At 43.5% G+C, this 17,730-nt stretch overlaps 1 protein-coding gene across 1 annotated transcript in view; it reads left to right on the forward strand.

The window, feature by feature from the left end:
- Positions 1 to 17,730, forward strand: part of Megf10 (multiple EGF like domains 10) — a 161,469-nt gene that overhangs the window by 76,165 nt on the left and 67,574 nt on the right. The gene's annotated exons all lie outside the window — the stretch shown is intronic.

Genomic DNA, 17,730 nt, shown 5'->3' on the forward strand with positions numbered 1-17,730 from the left:
TCTCGAATCCGTGCATGTATCACAGAGCGTATCGCTGGAAAGAAAGCTTCCTAGGAAGGAGAAGTGGGAAGTCTGCTGCTCAGACCCCTGTCAGGATCTAAGAAGGAGCTGCAGTTTAGTTTCCTCCCTGGAGGAAGGCCATTGTGGGAACATAGCCATGGTGGTCTAACTTCTGCTTTTGACTTGATTTAGGGAAGCTACTTTCTTGGTGATTAAAATGAACCCCGTGTTGAATTTAGTTCAGAAATAAAACGGTGTGATGCGAACATGCCCATTCGCCTCTGCATTCTGAGATGAGTCCATACTTAGACTTTGGGGAGATAGATCTACAATAAAAAAAAAATCATGAACATTTTGATGCTTGTTTAATGAAACTGGAGCATACCACATGACTGTCTTCGTTATGTCAGAGTTACAATGAAAATAATGATATCTAGAGTCTAAAAAGGCTGCTACCCTCAAGGCCTCCATCTTCAGGATCATAAAGTGGGGTGATGGAATGTCATAGAATACAGTTACTTTCATAAATTTTGCAGCTAAAACCTCAGTGTTCTAATAGGTTGTTGCAGCGTGCATAGTTGAGCCATTTTCTTTGAGAGGAAATGGAAATCTGATACTATATTGCAATGAATAAATCATTAAACCCATACAAGAGAAATAATTGTTTTCCAAAATTGAGCCAGCTCCTCTGACAGCCAAAGGGTCTTCATTGCCACCAACTACATTTGTGAGACTAGTCTGAAAGAATTCTAACTTTCCCAGATAAGCTGGCTTCTGAGGCTTTCTCGCTCACTCTCTTTGGAGTTGGGGAGATTCTTTTTATATTTTGCTAAGAAGGCTTTTAGACTTGGCTGACCTCGAAGCCACATCTCCAGGGGAAGCCTTTGTGCTGCCTGTGCACAGAGCAGTCAGGGTGAAGAGCGTCTTTGTTGACAGGGATTGTAGTGTGTGTGTGTGTGTGTGTGTGTGTGTGTGTAAGTGTGTGAATGTGTGTGAGAAAGAGAGACAGGGAGAGAGAATAAGTGTGTGTGAATGTGTGGATGTATGTGAGTGTGTATGTGTGTGTGTGTGAATGTGTGGATGTATGTGAGTGTATGTGTGTGAGAGAAAGACAAACACACAGAGAATGGGTGTAAGTATGTTAATGTGTGGATATATGTGAGTGTGAATGTGTGTGTGTGTGAGAGAGAGTGAATGACACAGAGAGAGAATGAATGGGTGTGAGTGTGTGAATATGTGGATGTATGTGAATGTGTGTATGCATGTGTGTGTGAGAGAGAGAGAGAGTGAGTGAATGTGAAGGTTATATGTGAATGTTTGTGAGTCGGCTCCTGATAGGCACCTCTACTTCACAGATAACCGTGTTTCAATGCTTTGTTCCACTTCTGTTAGAAAGCAGGGAGATAGGGGGAGCACTCTGTTCACAGGCTACTGAGGCAGAGTGTTTGGGATGTGGGATTGGGCTTTTGTCCATTTTCCTGGCTGACTGACCTCAAATATGACACTGCTTTCATTAACTTTTCCAACTTTAAAACCACTTGTACCTAGACATTTTGAAGAAAACTATTATTGTAAAGTGGGAAACAGGGAAACTGGATGGTATTTATTCAAAAGTAGGTTTCTTGCTCATTTTAGTACAAGAGGCCGTGGAATGATTTCAGCTGTGTTCATGCTTTGTCTCCTAAAAATTGCAGTTTACCTCAAGCTAAGGGCACAAAACAAAACAAAAACCTACGGGGACATGAGACTCTTGAGAGTTGATTTGGGCCTGTGGGGAAGCAAACCGTTGCTGTCTATGTTAGAGTTTTCTGACTTCAGTGAATACACCAAAATCCTGAGGCCATACATTCTAACAGTGACAGAAGATGATAATTAAGCAGCTTCCAGCTTGTTCTCTGATTCATGTTTGTGTTTTAGAACAAATAAAAATATAAATAAACACACACAGATATCCGAGGTATTTTAAAGATGCTGCAAGAATAACATTCCTGAGACTCTTCAAACCCACACCATAAGGAGGCTAAGAGTCTGTACTGCTCTGGCAGAGGGCAGGAGTTCGTTTCCCATCTCACAACTGCCTGTAAGGACTGCTCCAGGGGATCTCATGCCCTCTTGCGGCTCCGTGGACTCCTGCACTCGAGGGCACAAGCCCTGACATTTGTGCATGCCTGTACCCTGTACTCATAATTAAAAATGAGCACATAAAAACACAGAAGAAAATGCTGTTCAACCTGAACTGTATACAAGGCCAAATCTGCAACCTGGGTTTCACCTCAGGAAATTTGTCTAGTCCTGGATAGATAGTTCTGGAAACAATGTGTGTGTGAGTCTCCCAGAGTTAAAAAAAAAAAAAAATTCCAAAGTTTTCTGTTTCTGTTCACTCTGGCCATTGCTGTGTGTAAGCGCGATGCTGTGTTGCACCCACACACCACGACTACTGGGATGAGTAGGCCAGCTTTTTGTACCAGTAAAGGCGCAAGCAGAGGGCAGAGGTCATCGTAGATGTTTTTAGTGAGTCGTTGCTTCTGGAACGGTTTGAGGTTTAAAGGAAAGTTGTAGAGATGTTCCAGAGACTTCCCACGTGTGTCATCTCAGAATCCTCTATCGCTAACCTCTTAAATACCTGACGGGTTCGGCAGGAATGAGAAACTGACGTTAGCACGTTGGTGTCAAGCAAATCCAAGATGTCTCTTTGCCGGTCTCCGAGTCTCCCATGTGTTTTAAGAAAAATAACAAAGACAGCGGCGTGTGACAGGGATGGATTTTTGTCCCTTCTCTGCTCTGGATTCCCTTGGGCCACACTGCAGGTTTCTATCGCGTCTCCCCACCCTCTTCTGTCTGCGGAGATCTTGGTCTTTCCTTGTTCACGGGGAGGAGGACAGTAGAATCGCAAAGGATAGTTGGTCCTCAGTCTACATGTTTTGTCAATATCCTTCTCTCACACCATCAGGAATTCACAGCACGCCACTCAGGATGCTATATCAGTCACGTGGGTTCAGATGCTGTTAATCACGTGGGTTCTTGGTCTCTCCACAAAGTCATTTTTGTTTTTGTTTGTTTATTTTTTGTTGTGTTTTTGTTTTTGTTTTTTATCCCCTGCTTCACCTTGGAAGCAATCCTAGGTCCCTGTGCTCTAGACCTTGTAGGATTGGCTCAGCCACATTACACAAAACATCAGAGGGAAAATGTTGGTGGTACTGTTCTGACAGAACTTTCTAGAAGTCTACCCTACAGTTTATTCAAGAAACTTGTGCATTGAGCAGTGTCTTTCCACTAGCCTCGCCTCCCCCTCAGGTTAAGGGCAACACTAAGATCCACGAGGGAGAGCTTACATCATTACTTTGTTTTGGTACTGGTACTGTAGCCAGACTTATCTCTTAGATGTGGCCCATCCCTTTGATTTTTGAGCATCTCCTTACTTTTCTGGTACGATAAAGTACTCCAGATGTATCTTGTGTTTTTTTCTTTCTTAGCCCTTGATCTGGGTGCTAGGAATGCTCGTTACACCTGGGACATAGCTGGAAGGGAACGTTTGATCAAAAACATAAAGAGAATTAATGAGTATAACAGGCGACTGGGATGATGAGGAATTGACTATAGGCAAGCTGAGATGTAAAGAATATAGAAAAAGCAGATGATAACAGTTACTACCCTTCAGACTTAGAAAAAAAATAAGTCCTAGGTCCGTGTGCTCTAGACTTTGTAGGATTGGCTCAGCCATACCACACAAAGTATCAGAGGGAAAATGTTGGTGGTACTGTTCTGACAGAACTTTCTAGAAATCTACCCTACAGTTTACTCAAGAAACGTGTGCACTGAGCAGTGTCTTTCCACCATTCCCTTAAAGGGAGGAAGTTGTCTGCCCCTGGCTGTTGTTAGTCAGTGTTCTACAGGCTCTGGAGGCCAGGGGAGCTGTCAATGCTATAAGAGCTTACTGCTGCTGAAGCTCCCGTTGACTCCACAAGAGCTGCAGGTGACAGAGAAGACCCAGAGTTGGGTCAGCTGAGCTAACACCTGGGACAAGAGCCAAAATTCTCTTCCTTTCTGCAGTGTCTCTCCAGTGCCCTCTACTGAAAATGCTTTACGTTCAGCCAGAGGACAAAGGAAGAGTGGTTAAAAGACCCACATATGCTGTGTGTGTGTGTGTGTGTGTGTGTGTGTGTGTGTGTGTGTGTGTGTGTGTGTGTGTACTAGGCGTCAAGGGACGCCTAATTTTAAACGGGGAGGCAATGTATTGGTAACCCCTTGGCTTACACAGCTACCGTATTTATTATTCTTCACACTTGACTTCCTCTCCAGCAACAAAATGTCTTCTTCTATCTTCTGTCCTGATTGGATAAAGCCCCATTTCACAAATGAGAATGTTCCTGCCGTCTTCTCCAAATATGGAGAGGGTTCTATATCTTTCCAAAGTTAGTTATCGCTCTGCTGGGTGTCCCCTAAATACTTCAGTTTGTCCCCTAAATACTAGTGGTCCTAAAATAAAATAATACACCTAAGATAAAATAGTGTACCTAAAGTAAAATAATAATGGATATGACTCTGACATATTCCTTCTTTTAAAAGTTGATTCAAATGGTTTTTTGAAAAAGCCCACACATGTCTCTCGTTTATTGGTACCCAAATGTGCACCCCTGCCTATATGACTGAGAGACACTAATCCATTTTACCTGCCTCCACCTTCCCGCTCCTTCTCCTTTCCCCATCAATCTATCGGTCTAAGCCTCCATTCTCTGTTCCTCTGCCCCTCCCACTGGGTGATAACTTCTGGAAGGGAGGATTCATGTGCAACGAATATGTTAACCTCCACTGTACTTGGCATGTGGCTGAAATTATGAGACTGAGTGAATTGTACGACTCTGAGAAGGTCATTCAGGGGTTCTCATTCTGAGGACTCAACTCTGAATGGTTACAGTGTGCAGAACATTGTACTGGATGCTAGAGAAGAGAGGAAAAAGATGATGAATGGCTACTAATCTCACAGACATAGCTTCGGAGAAACAGAAGACAACAGACCAAGGAAAGCTGAATGGGGTAGAGAGGATTCTGAAAGAACAGAGGCAGGAAGGGCTCAGTGCTGTGCCAGGAACAGAGCCAATTGGCATAGGACATGAAAAGATGACTGGATATAGACTATTCTTCCAGAAAGTTCTCCGAGAAGCCATCGAGAATGAACTAAGAAGTGAGGAGGTAGTTGTGAGGCTAAGAAAAGGTTGTGTTGCCTTTCTCAGAGGCTCTGAGGCTGGGGACTCCATTGAGAAAGGAGATCAGGTAACTGGGGGAAGATGATTCTAGGTGGCAGTTAAGACTCCAGCTCTGATGGGACATTAGTGATGTGCATACCTCCTGTTCTGAGGAGGACAAGGAAGGAGGACCTGGGTATCGGGGTGGACAATTGGAAGGAGGACCTGAAGAGGTTTTCTTTCTATGACCTTGCTCTCCTGTTCTTGTCTCTTCTTTAAAACAGGCTGGAGAGGCAATCCATGAATAGGAGAGGTGATACTGTGGAAAAAGGCGTCATCACACTGATGATGATGATGGTAGCCTAGCTCATCTTGGTTGAGCATTCGGTGTTCACCAAACATCATCAGGAAAGCACAGGAATGATCTCACTTAATGCTGACCATGTTCTATGCCGTGGTTAAAAGTATAGGTCTTGGTGTGTGTGTGTGTGTGTGTGTGTGTATGCATTGTATGTCTGTGTAGAAAAATGGACTTGCCTGAGTTTATGTGTCTGCTAATGGAGGACGAAGATTTGAACCTCATTCAGAGCCAGGACTTTTTAACCATGGTAGCACGCTGTCTTTCGAAAGCTGAAGACATTAGTAAAAGTCAACAGATTAATAAGACTTAGAGGAGTAAGAGCAAGAGGCAGGAAGGAGCCTCCAGACAAATATTATGGGGAAAACGTCTCTCTGCAAGATATTAGAGCTGATGAACTTCATTTTGAGACAGGATCTCACTATGCAGCCATGTTTGCCATGGAACTTTTGTAAAGCAGGTTGGCCTTGAATGTATTGAGTTACTTCTGCCTCTGCCACTAAAGTGTGGAGATGAATGGTGTTTGCCATCACCCCCAGGCTGAACTGATGAAATTTTATTAATGGCACCAATGTGAGTTTTCCGTACGTGTAATATTGAGAATGATAGCCCACACTATATGTGATCCTTTTTATGCAGATAACTCTATGTATGATAGACTCTAGTGACTTTTAAAAAATATTTACTTTATTTTGGGGTGTGTGTGTATGCATGTGTGTGTGTGTGTGTGTGTGTGTGTGTGTGTGTGTGTGTGTGTGTGTGACTATATGTTCCAGCAATCCCAAAGAGGGCACTGGCTCCTCTGTAGCTGGAGTTACAGGGTAGCTGTGAGCCACCTGTCACTTGGGTGCTGAGAAGTGAGCTTAGGCCCTTGCCAGTGATCTTGCTCTGAATCACTCAGCTCTCTCTCCAAACCCTTAGTGAGTATTGCTTATGGAGTCCCTGAAGGCTTTTTTTATATTGTAAATCCTTCACCTTTACTAGGAGAGGTAGCCACACATTTGTTTTTCAGAACCTTCCTTACAATTTTAAAATAACCACTGAGAAGTTTATTTCTCCTTTGATCACACACGAGGTACAACTGAAAATCCCAAATGAGCCAATAGCCAGCAAATCGACACAAGAGCTTATCCCTCAAGCTCCTTATATTTTAGATGAAAATCAAACAGAGACAAAAACTGGAAATTAATTTTGGTTCAGAAAAACCCATAAGGGGTTCTATTTAGTCGCTAATGGCATTTCTGGCGTTTGTAAATAGTGAAAATATTGCCTCCGAGGCAAGGCTGACTCCAGCCTTTCCAGGTGTGATTCAAGGAACAGTAAGGGCCTTTTGAATTAGGCAGGCGTTCTGTGCAGCAGGGAGCAGTGAGAAGCTGCCTGCAGGGTATTCGAATGGAGGCATTTGTCTGAAAGATATTACAAGCCAGACGGTGTAAGGCACACTCCCTAGCAAAGCCTGTGGTATAGATCCATTACCTAGACACAATAGTGGGATCGATGTTGTCTGAGGAGAGGAGGCCCTGGGAGCCCAGTCCCCGTAGCCAGCAGTTAACTTGCCCATCAGCCCTGTCAGAGTCACTTTGGCAATCAGTTTGATGGAGCAGCCAGAGCATGAGATCATTGGGTTGGGGTCAGTGTGTGTGTGTGTGTGTGTGTGTGTGTGTGTGTGTGATGCTAATGAGAGGTGAGGAGAGAAGAATGGTCCATCCGATCCACCTGAAGGCAGCTCTCAGATAGACCATCGGAGTCACACCCAGAAACTGCTAATTCTGTCTTTTTAAAGGAGCCTCTACCTGAACTGAGAATCCCCATCTGAACTCTCCCAGTCCTGGGTCTCATCCTTCCTTCGTGTTCTGGGTGTTACTTCCTTAATGTTTAAACTGAGAATAAGATTACCTATCGACTTCATAATCAGGTGACTATTAAAAAATGAAAATATATATAGATAGTCTTGAGCGCTGTGCCCAGCATCATCATAATGGCAAGTCAGGGATGCATTGCGATGCTTTCGTGACAGACACCACCTTTACACACACTTAGTCTGAGGGCCATCACGAGACAGAAGAGCCCCTTCAGACAGCCCATCTTGTTCCATAGGTCATGCCTTACCTTAGCAGAACTCTCCCATCCATACGGTTTGCCAGGGGCGTTCCCAATACAGAAACCCAAGTGTGGTCTTTATTTTAATTTATTGTCTTGTTTGTTTTGCACTATTTCCAAACTCTGGGAAAGGTCATCTGCACGAGATGCACGCACGTCTGGTTTGCCCTATTTGGGACACAGTAGGACCGCTACAAAGGCTTGCATTATTTGTGCTAGCTGAGTTCTTATGCCGCGGCTGCAAGACAAGGCTGGGCTGTCTTGCTGTTTAATTCAGCTCCACGTAATATGTTACTTTGTTTAAAAAACTTGGTGCAATCTCCATTTACCAGCAAATCTGCTGGCTTAGCTCTCAAATCTAGTGTTTGTTCCCTTTTTCTGCTGCCCTTCATCCCCATCCAAGACACCATCCTCTCTTCACGGGTGACTGCAGCATCGTCTTTGCTGACTTCCCCATTTCCCCCCTTAGGCTCATTAAGAATCAATTCTCTGCCTTGAGACTACAGTGACCTTATAAAAATTTGCTTCAGAGCAGGCTCCTACCATCCCCACACCCTGCGCTTCTCAGTGTCATTCAAACAAGCTCCTTGATCCACCCAGCCTGCCTGCAGTGATCTGTCCTATTCTCCAATTCTCATCCACAGAAGCCTCACAAGGTGTCCCAACCCCCAGAATTTTCCTCCCAGTTCCAGCACACACTGGTTTCCTCTCTACTTTTGCATTTGCTATTGCCTCTGTCTGGGAAACTCATTGGAGCCTCTTATGGCTGGCTTCCATGTCCAAAGAGCATCTCTTATTACTGTCACATTCTCTTTTCATTTCTTTTTTTTTTAAAGATTTATTTATTTTATGTCTATGAGTGCTCTATCTGCATGTACATACATGCCAGAGTTGGGTAACAAATCCTATTACAGATGGTTGTGAGCCAGCATGTGTTTGCTGGGAATTGAGCTCAGGTCCTTTGGAAGATCAGCCAGTGCTCTTAACCTCCAAGCCATCTCTCCAGCCCCCACATTCTCTTTTCAACCTTAAAAAAAATGGTGCTTTCTGAAAGTATCTACTTGGTTTACTTGTTTGTAGTTGTTTGGTCTATGTTTCCCTCTAGGATGTAAGCTCAGTAAAATACACACACGCACACACACAGGCTTAGGAAAACAAAACTACAGGTTTTTGTCCATTCTGGGCATGCTGTAGTGTTCATTAAGTTTTTGTGGATGGAGGGAATGAAGACATAAATGAGCCAGGAGCAATAATGGATATACACCTGAGATAGTATAGCTCTCTGTGTCTTTCAAGGTGCTTTCAACTTAGTAGGAGAACCGAAGTCTGTGAACAGACAAGGCATTTTCAGGAGTCAAGAGAGAAGTGGCCAAAGGTCTGTCAGAGACAGAATATGATCTGGAGTCATTCATTCTGCTGCCACAGAGAATATATGCTCCTGTGGTTTCAGGGTTCACTGTGGTTATATGCAGCGAAGACTCTCTCATCCTCAGAGACACTGCAAAGGATTCCTCGTATAAACTGATAGCTGAAATGAACACTGTACAAGCCAGTCAAGGTCTATCAGATGTGTGGACCAGGGAATGCTTTCTTCTCCAGAGAGAGATAATTGCACCTTGATTTGCTGTAAGCACCAGGGATTCCTGATGCGGAGAGGTGACTTCAGAGTGATGGGCCTTTGACTGAGAAAACTGGTTCAGTCAGCCTTTATGTGAAGAGAGAATGTCTACTAGTTCGCTCTCTGAAATTCTTACATATTCTTCCTCATGGGGAAGATTCTACAAGGTGATAGAATTTAGCTGCTAATGTGTGCCCAAATGGAGTATAAATAGCAAGACATTAGGCAAAGAAATGTGGACTACAAATTATTCCAATGCACATAGCAATGAATAGGATTTCATTAACCTTTTTAGACGCTCCTTTTATCAAATAAATGGAATAACTTAGTCCAGTATTTCTTTTTTTTTTAATATTCAGATAGGGAGCCGAGGTATTAGTTCACCAATCTTTGTGATTTCCTTCATTTAAATATATAAGAAGCATTTTCTGACCACAATAATGTGGTTGCTGCCTGCTCAGCTTTGAGAGAAGTGATGGCATACGCCGAATGCCTCTGTAGCTTCGCTTGTTGCCTTCCTCCTATTGTCTAGGCATCTGCTGATTCAGGTAGATCCACGAGTATTGTAAGTTAACTGAAATAATCTGTTACATATTATTTTTCAACACACTTGATTTCCTGACCAAAACCAATATCTTGTTTGTGATGGCATCAAATAATTCTTGTTTAAATATTCAAAAAACCCTTGAGCCACCAACCAAAGATCACATAGGGCCTGGACTAGGCCCCCTACACATTTGTAGCAGATGTGCAGCTTGATTTTCACGTGGGTCCCCTAACAAATGGAGTAGGGGCTGTCTCTGACCCTGTTGCCTGCCACCCCCTTCCTGCTGGATCCCTTTCCCCTAGCTGGACTGCTTGATTGGACCTCAGTGGGAGAGAATGCAACTAGTCCTGCTGCAACTCAATGTCCCAGGGCCAAGTGGTACAAGAGGGTGGGGAGGGGGAGAGGGAAGGGGCTCGTGAGGGTGGGACTGGGGGAAGAGGAGGGAGGGTGCTGCGATTGGGATGTAAAGTGAGTAAATAAATTATTGAAAAACACAATCACTTCTTTCTTTATGATAGAAAAAATGTCTTTTGATTTGTGGAAAACCTAGTTGCTTTCATGGTCTGAACATTTGTGACTTTGCATGGAACAAAATAGGGACATTTAACATGTGTAAAACTAATGAAGGTAGGAAATAACAAAATGAAAATATTTATCTTACTTAGAGAGACTATTTTAGTAGCTTATGTAATACATGTTATAGGAGAATAGTTTTTGGCTGATGAGCAAGTAGTTTTAGCTTAAGATCCTGTAAAAACTGGATGGTTTCCCCATTCATTACTGCCGTATCAAGCTAATGAAGGCAACGTAAAAGAAAGCTACATTTTGATGGACTCATAATTTCTCCTGTAGTCAGAAAAACTTTACTTGAGAAAACCATTTTAAAATGTTTAGGTCATTCAGCCAGTATGGAGAGTGTTGGCTTAGTCTTCTTACTGTGGGGTTTTAGATGAATCATATAAGGCCTTAATGGCTTAGCCTCTAACGTCTAAAACAAAGACAATATTTTCACAATGGTGGGTCTTCATACTCAATCCTTCAATCTCACCTCAAGTCTCACCTCTTCTTCATAGCCCTCTCTTCCCTTCCTTTCTCTCTTTGGACCAAGTAAGCCATGAAAAGAAGTGGAACGGAAGCAGATCTTCTCTTCTGTGTCCTAGGCTCCTGAGGTGGTCTAGCCTGCTCTACTACAAAATGAATTTTAGCTATAGGCTTCTGTCTTAGGAGTAAGTAGCCTGTGATCTGTAACTAGAATTTGGTAGCCACAAAAGATGGCTAACAACATCTTAATAAGGAGTACATGAGTATAAATAAATAAATAAATAAATAAATAAATAAATAAATAGCATGAGTGTATAGCAGTTGCTATCCTGTAATGGCTCCTATGATTTGTATTCTCTTGACTTCAGGGAATCCATGTAATTCCCTCTCCCAGTTTTCACATGCATGCATGCACACACACACACACACACACACACACACACACCCTTTATATTCTTGAGGTTTTCCTGCAGTGTGAATATAATCATCAAGATGTTTGCACACAGACATTCTAACATTTGTATTTATATGCATTAAAGTATGAACATTCCATGCCCTCTCTTTCTGGTTTATGAAGTGATACGGTCCTACAATGAAGTTGTAAAAATCGCAGCCTAACCTTTAGCAAACATCTTTAAGAGCAATGAAGATTCTTCCTCAGCCAGTGAGTAAAATTAATCTGAGAGGCAGTGTCCACGCTGATGGCTGGCATTCTGTCAGCCCTTGGAGAGTGAGTTTTTTTTTTTTTTTTTTTTGACAAGTGAAGGACTCAGAGTTTGGTTCTTTCAGGGGACCCAGAAAATACATTTTTATTGTTCTTTTTTCTCGTGGATGGGAGCGCTTTACTAAGTTGTTTTATTTTTAAAGCCACTTGCTGTTTTGAATGACGATCTTTTCTTCCCCATTAACAAAGGGAATGACACAGCGCAGTTGTGTTAGCCTGAAGCACATGGGATGGAATCATAGGGAGATGAAAGCCTGGATGGAGGAGGCTTAAGAAGAAAGGGTGTGTGTTTCAACAAGAGCCATGTTGTATTTTTTTCTGTCCTTTGAGACAGGGGGAAATTGAAAGTGCCTTGAAAGTGACTCATTTGTACTTCGCCTCTGCGTTAGATGGGGATGGAGGTGAGTTTCCTTCCCTGTTAACTTCTCTTTTGGCAATGGATTTTCTCACCTTTAAAGCATCCTCAACCAATCCTCATGCAAAACCCCTTTAAGTCACAGTACCGATCTGTGCTTTAATGGACACTTGACATTTCTGAGTTAAGAGTCCTCAGAGCCTCCTCACTTCAAGCAGCGATCCTCGTGTGGCTGGGTATGTAGCACAGACTGGTGTCTTTTAGCAAGGTGAGCAGGAGGAACTAAGTGCCAGTATGTGGTAGATGCGCACGCGCGCGCACACACACACACATGCCTGCTCCCTCCCCCACACCATAAGGGTGTGGTAGAAAAAAATTGTCTCCCAGGCTGTTAACCCCTCGCCATCCCACAGTTAGACTCAGATCCCTGAGGTATTAAGATCATATTAATAAGTATCCCCATATTAATAAGTATCATATTAAAAAGTAATCCCGGACCAGTGCTGGGGAGATGTAGGTCAGTTGGCCAAGTGCTTACCTTACCAGCATGAGGAATTGGATTTCAGTGTCTAGAATCCACACGAAAGGAGACGAGCCTGAAGGCTTGTGGTTGCAATCCCAGTCCTGGGGAGGTGGGGAGAGCTAGACCCCAGAAGTCACTGAGTGAGCCAGCTAGCCCACTGAATAAGTTTCAGGCCAATAAAAAAAAAAAAAAAAAAAAAAAAAAAAAACAAAACAAAACAAAAAAAAACCTTGTCAATAAAGATATTAATGATGATGATGATGATGATAATGATAACAATGATGATGATGATGATAATAATAATAATATATCACCTGAGAGATAACACCCATAGTTATTTTCTGGCCTCTACACTCATGTGCACATGCACACACAGAAATTCAGATCGGTGCAGTTCATTTAGGGTGGTCTGATGTAGCACAAACACAAAGAAGGGAACACCTCTGGAAGAGTATAATTCCCAACCAACCTCAAAAGAGAAGGCCCTTAGAGTTCACAGTCCTTCAAAGTCTCTTCTGCAGTCTTAGGTAAATAAGGTAAGCCACGTTGGTGGGATTGTCTAGCACCCATCGATTTGATGAGATCGTCTAGATTGAAGAGTGCTATGGACTTCTCCTGTGTCTTACATTTATGATACCCATGTACGGGTCTACACTGCTAGACACCCAATCACCTACTCAGAAGTGCCTAATCCTGGGTGGGGCTGGGGGGACGTTGTGTGTTTATTCTTTATTTTTTTCTTCTTCTTCTTTGTCAGGTCCACCCATGTATTTGAATGAGTTGGGGTCACTTCGCCCCCATTGGTCCCCTCTCATCCTTGTCTGTTTCACACTGAAACCCGTCTTCTCAACAGTCCTCCTCCTTGCATGTCTTGTTTCTGTGCAACACACCTTGCTTAATTAGAATTGCCTGTAGGGGTGTGTGGGAGGAGCCATTGAAAGATGAGGAATTTATCAGTGGCTGACTGCACCATTGAAGAAAATGTACCCTCGCCCGATCACTAGCTGCCAATAGTCCATCTATGGATACGGTGTATCTATGGTATGTGGACAAGCCAGGTGTTGTGTATGTAACCACAGCTCTTTGCGTTCCCCGTGGATGCAACAAGTAGGTCACATCCTGAAAAACATCTTTTTGTTGCATACCTTCATTCCTTTGGACCTAACATTCTTTTTAAAAAGTTAATTAATCTATTTATTTATTTACATCCCAAATGTCGCTCCCCCTCCGGGTCCTCCCTTAAAGAGTTCTTCCTTCCATCCCCCCATTCACCTCTCAGAGGGTACCCCCCCCCCATATCACCTAGGGGCATCGTATCTCTACAGGATTAGGCACATCCATCCCCTCTTAGGAGCCTTTGGGAAAGACGAAAAGATGTTCTATTTAGGGACAGGTATCCCATCAATTTTGGGCCTCTGCATCAACTTTTACCCAGTTAGACACTGAGGACAGAGTTAACCTATGGATATAAACATGAGTGTTAAGACAGTAGTTTGACATCATGACCATTCAGCAACACAATAGTCGTAGATCCCCCACCTATGACTTTTGACACCCCTACCCCCACCCCAGTTATGAGCTCTTGGCTAAGTCTTACAGAAAGAGGCATGAGTTTCGTCTTTTGGAGTAGTAAACTCAGATTTTAACTAGCAGTTATAAATAAAACATGAGACAGTACTTTCTTTCCCTTATAGGCCTGAACATATTTCATGCTTGCTTTTAAAGTTACTAGATAATTTATGTTTATAATTTACGTTATGAGAATCAAGTTGACCTTTCTGCCAAACAATCAAACTAGTGTGTAAGGTATGGTATTCTAGCTTTACAGACAACTGGAGATGCTGTTTTAGGGTTCTCACATCCCTTGGGTCAGGTTTTCCAATTTGTGGAACCAAATAGCTCCTGCTAAAATCTATGCCATGTCACATATAACAGGAAGTAACTTGTTTTCGTGTCATTAACATCTTCTCCCCATCCTCATTCTGTGAAAAGAAAATTAGATGTAACAAAATCGTAAGACTTGCCCCAGTCTCCATAGCTGTAAGTAGATGTGGCCCAGCTAAGGCCCCAAGCATTCTAATATAAAATGGTTATAGACTCTCCATGTGTCAGCTAGTGATTGAAGACTTCTGTAATAAGATGAACTCGATGGTGAACATCACCTAAGGACAGAATGACTTCATCCTATTCTCCCTCGTCCCAGCACAAGAAATCCTGGGATCAGACAACACTTTAATGTTCTTATTCCTTCTGCAGGGGGAGAGAGAGAGAAAGAGAGAGAGAAAGAGAAAGAGAGAGAGAAAGAGAGAGAGAGAGAGAGAGAGAGACGGACAGACAGACAGACACAGACACAGACACAGAGACAGAGAGACAGAGAGGGAGAGAGGGAGAAAGAGAGAGACTCTTAATTTGGCATTTCCATTTGCTCCTAATTGTCTTCTTTCATTGTCTACATGGAGACAAGAGATTCAGTATAGTATCTCTATTTGTTCAAAGACATTTACTAATGCCTGACCATTTTTTTTAATACATGAGAGATTGTGCACATGGTGGGATAGTTCTTATACACACCAATCTGATGAAGCCGCCGCTGCTGCTCTAAATTCCAAGAGCTGTTATTCCAGGCAAAACCAAGTATTTCTTTTCTCAAGTAAACAGCCGTGAGGCCTTTGCTTTGAGACCTTGTTGTGAAAACTTACAGAAGCTTTGAATCTACACTGAGGCCGATTTCACAAAAGGCGCCCTCTGCTTGTGTGGCGTGAGGGAGGACTGCAGGTTAGGAGCTTTGGCTTGGAGTTGAACCCTTGCTTGGAGGTCTGTGCTGAATGATTTTCTGGAAATTTCAGTCTGAGTCCGTGTTAAACAGCAAAACCCTGCGATAATTCTACCTATCGAACTGAGTTATCATAAGGTTTTTTGTTGTTGTTGTTGTTTTTGTTTTTCGAGACAAGGTTTCTCTGTATAGCCCTGGCTGTTCTGGAACTCACTCTGTAGACCAGGCTGGCCTTGAACTCAGAAATCTGCCTGCCTCTGCCTCCCAAGTGCTGGGATTAAAGGCGTGAGCCACCCCGCCCGGCTATCATAAGGTTTTAATAAAATTCCTTCATATAGTCCCTATAACACCTAGCACCTGTTAAAACTTCTTCCCTTGCTCTCCTTCCCGCAAATAGTGGCCTCTTCTGTTTCCATGGCACATATGTCAGGGAGTTTTCCAGTTTCCTATTTGTGTAAAATGATTGTCCGTTTATAGGTGATGCTCGGATTGCCCATCCCCTGCATTTTATCCCCTTTGAGAAATGTTCTATATTCTCACTGTTTAGACAGCGGTTGCCCGACCTGAGTGCTCTTGCATCCTGAGTTATTGGTCAACCCCAGAGAATTTCTTTTTATTTTGGAAGACATTTTGATTCATTTATTTTTGTTTTATGTGCATAGGTGGTTTGCCTGCATGTATATGTGTGTGCCAATCGTGTGAATCCACATGGTGGCTCACAACCCTCTGCGATTCTAGTGCCAGGGGATCTGACACCATCTTCTGGCTGCCTGGGGTCTTATATGTACGTTATACACACACATACAAGCAGGCAAACAGTTACACACGTAAAATAAAAATAAATAAATCCCTAATGCAAAAGTATCTTTTTCTTTCTTTTTTTACTTTACATCCTGATCACCCACCCCCATCCTTTCTCTCCTTCCAGTTCCATCCTTATAGATCTTTCCCCCTACTGTCCCCTCCCCGTCTCCTCAGAGAAGTAGAACCCCCCACTTGGGTACCACTTCACCCTGGAATACCTAGTCACCATAGGCCTAAGTGCATCTTCTCCCACTGAGACCCAGTCAGTTAGTCCAGTTAGGGGAAGGGGATCCAAGGGCAGGTAAGTGAGTCAGGGGCAGCCTCTACTCCAGTTGTTAGAGGACCCACGTGAAGACCTAGCTACACACCTGCTACAAATGTGTAGGGTGCCTAGGTCCAGTCTCTGCATGCTCTTTGGTTGGTGGTTCCCTTTCTGTGAGCCCCCATGGGCCCAGGTTAGTTGACTCTGTAAGTCTTCTTATGGTGACCTTGACCCACCTCCCCCAACCCCCCCGCTCAGTCAACTCTATGCCCTACTCTTCCAGAAGACTCCCCGACTGCCACCTGATGTTTGGCTGTGGGTCTCTGCATCTGTTTCCATATACTACTGGATGAAGCCTCTCGGGATACTGCTATGCTAGGCTCCTGACTGCTGGCATACCACAGTATCATTAAGAGTATCAAGGATTGCCTATCTCACATGAGATGTGTTTGAGCCAGTCAGTGGTTGGTCATTCCCTCAATTCCTGCTCCGTCTTTATCCCTGTGTATCTTATAAGTAGGACAAATTTGTGGTTGAAGGCTTTGTGGGTGGGTTGATGTCCCCCTCCCTCCACTGGAAGTCCTGCCTAGCTGTACAGATGGTGGCCATGTCAGTCATCATATCCCCAGCTGATAGGAGTCTCAGCTAGGGCCACCCCCAAGGACTCCTTAGAACCTCCCCATCCCAGGTCTCCAGTTACTTCCATCAATTGCTGTTTCCTCTCTCACACTCCATCTCCCCACACTTGATCCCCATTACACATTCCCCTCTTCGCCCCTTCTCCTACCCAGTTTCCTCCCTCCCCCCACCTCCAGTGACTATTCTGTTTCCTCTTCTGGGTGAGATTCACACATCCTCCCATGGGTCCTCCTTATTAGTTTCCCTAAGTATTTTCTTAAATAGTGGCTATCAGTGCTGTGTCATACCATAATGGGTCATGTTAAGTAAAATGTAACTGTGGGGTATTCTATGTACCTAAGAACACCATTCTAACTTCACAGGCAAAATGGCCTCATGAAAGGTGCTTGTAGCTGGTATGCCGAAATTCCAGCTAGGGCTTGAAAACTGATGTTACATCTTAACCTTTGGGTATTTTTAGACGTTTTACTTGAGTGCCTGAATCCTTGATGTGCTAAATGCAATAAGGATGTCAAGCTTGCTGTGATGTAAAGTATTAAAAAAAAAGTACATCTTAAAACACCATGTATTGTTGCCTGCTTTTCTCTTACTGCCAAGAAGGTATGTATTGGGAAATGGAGGCAACCTTGCTAAACCAAAAGAATACAGGAAAAAAACTGGTGCATAATCTCAGGTCCTAGGAATGTCTGCTGCTGACATATCACTGTGGAGTCCAGTGTGTCCTCCGCCTCTCCTCCCTCCGCCTCTCCTCCCTCCGCCTCTCCTCCCTCCGCCTCTCCTCCCTCCACCTCTCCTCCCTCCAC

The sequence above is a fragment of the Mastomys coucha genome, unplaced genomic scaffold, assembly GCF_008632895.1.
Source record: "Mastomys coucha isolate ucsf_1 unplaced genomic scaffold, UCSF_Mcou_1 pScaffold13, whole genome shotgun sequence".
Taxonomy (NCBI): domain Eukaryota; kingdom Metazoa; phylum Chordata; class Mammalia; order Rodentia; family Muridae; genus Mastomys; species Mastomys coucha.